The sequence below is a fragment of the Cucumis melo genome, unplaced genomic scaffold (genome assembly GCF_025177605.1).
Source record: "Cucumis melo cultivar AY unplaced genomic scaffold, USDA_Cmelo_AY_1.0 utg000222l, whole genome shotgun sequence".
In the NCBI taxonomy this organism is placed as follows: Eukaryota; Viridiplantae; Streptophyta; class Magnoliopsida; order Cucurbitales; family Cucurbitaceae; genus Cucumis; species Cucumis melo.
In genome coordinates, this window is record NW_026123852.1 from 7,501 (window position 1) to 10,000 (window position 2,500).

Consider the following 2,500-nt stretch of genomic DNA (forward strand, 5'->3'; position numbering starts at 1 on the left):
CGCTTGGAGTGCACGCCCACACCGAGGTGCAAGCATTGTCCGCGCAAGCCCATCCGAGCATCAACTCGACACCCGCTCTCACTCCCTGCCCGATGGACAAGCCCATCGTTATGGCCAAACCCCTCCACCAAGCAAGAAGCAATCGCAAGACAAGCCCACTTGGAGTGCACGCCCACACCGAGGTGCAAGCATTGTCCAAGCAAAACCCATCCAAGAATGTCAATTTGACATCCCGCTCTCACTCCTTGCCCGACGTAGGGGCCCGGCATTCCATCGATTTTGACCAAACCCTTCCACCAAGCAAGAAGCAATTGCAAGACATCTCGTATCTTCACGAACAAACCCGCTTGGAGTGCACGCCCACACCGAGGTGCAAGCATTGTCCGCGCAAGCCCATCCGAGCATCAACTCGACACCCGCTCTCACTCCCCGCCCAACGGTCGGACGTGGCACTCCGACGAAACCCATCCACCGAGCACAAAGCAATCGCAAGACATCTCGTATCTTCACGAACAAGCCCGCTTGGAGTGCACGCCCACATCGAGGTGCAAGCATTGTCCGCGCAAGCCCATCCGAGCATCAACTCGACACCCGCTCTCACTCCCTGCCCGACGGACAAGCCCATCGTTATGGCCAAACCCCTCCGCCAAGCACGAAGCAATCGCCAAGACAAGCACACTTGGAGTGCACGCCCACACCGAGGTGCAAGCATTGTCCAAGCACGCCCATCCCGCTCTCACTCCTTGCCCGACGGTCGGATGTGGCACTCCGGCCGAACCCTTCGTCCACCAAGCACAAAGCAATCGCAAGTTATCTCGTCTCCTCACGAACAAGCCCGCTTGGAGTGCACGCCCACACCGAGGTGCAAGCATTGTCCGCGCAAAGCCCATCCGAGCATCAACTCGACACCCACTCTCACTCGCCGCCGGCGGCCGGAGGTGGCACTCCGCCGGCGCCGACCCCCCAAGCATATGTGCCCATGATGGGCGCAATGTGCTTGAAGGGTCGGCGCCGCGGCATAGGGGTACCCCCGCGCCCCGCCCATGCAGGCAGGTCGCCCCCCTATATAGTACATTCTGGCTTTTTTGGGTCTGGCAGGCTTGCATATGAAAAAGCCGAAATGTCACACCATGCCATAACTTTTGATTGTGTTATTATTATGACCGGGACTTGATTGTATTATCTTTTAGACATTCAAATGAGTGTGGAAAACAAGTTTCATAATTTTTGAACCAACCAATAATATTTTATGAATTTTTATTGTTAAAAAATTAAAAAAAATTTAAAAATAGTAAAACGTTTCCAAAAATTCTAATTTTTGGAGGACATCCTTTGTTTACATTGTTTAGCTCCCAGAAAAAATTTCATAACAATCCAAGCACTAGAAGATAGGTTTGGCATCACTTTTGTGTGTTGAGTGGGCATTGCGGCCGTAGGTGCGCATGGGGCGTGCATGGTGGGCGTTGGGTGGGCACGATGGGCGTACGGCGTGCGCACCGAGTGGGCACAAGACAGCGCCAAGAACCTCTATCGTGGGCACCTTGCGCGCGGCCCCATGCGCGCACGCCCCACGCAGACGCATGGGCTTGCGGCGCGCGCGGCCCCATGCGCGCACGCCCCACGCAGACGCATGGGCTTGCGGCGCGCGCGGCCCCCTGCGCGCACGCCCCACGCAGACGCATGGCGCGCGCGGCAACCTGCGCGCACGCCCCACGCAGACGCATGGCGCGCGCGGCACCCTGCGCGCAAGCCCCACGCAGACGCATGGCCATGCGGCGCGCCCGCCCATGGCCGTGCCGCATTCGTGCGCATGGGGGCGCGCATGCTGCATGCTCGGTGGGCCTGTGGGCACCTACGGTGGGGGCATGGGTTTGTTCCAACAACCTCCATAGAGTTTTTTCCATGAATTCTAGACGTGGGTGGTCACGCCCAACAAAGACGCATGCTGCGCGCGGCTTGCGCGCACGTCCCACGCAGACGCTTGGGCATGCGGCGCGGGGACACACGCCCGCAGACGCATGCCGCGCTTGGAACTCTGCGCGCACGCCCCACACACGCCCGAAGGGCATGGCGCATGGTGGGCACGGAAGAGGTACAATAACCTCTCAATTATTTTTGTGATGCACCGTAGGCGTTCGTGTGCAAGCCTCGGCCACGGGCATGCGGCGCGCGCCCCACACACGCCCGTAGACGCTTGAAGGGTCGGCCCCCTGCGCGCACGCCCCCCGCAGACGCACGGGCATGCAGCGCGCGACCCACACACGCCCACTAACGCACGGCGCGCGCGCCCATGTGCGTGATTTGTACTCCAAGACCTCGGCCTTGGCCTTGGGCCTTGACTTGCACACGAGCACCCTATCTTATACTTGGGCATTCAAAGATTATTTGCTTCACTAACATTTATACTTGTTTTCTAGTCTAAGGCCAACCCCTCACTAACACTTATGTTTTTCGTCCTTTTACATAAGATATAACCTCCACGGAAATTGGAAGAAATAAA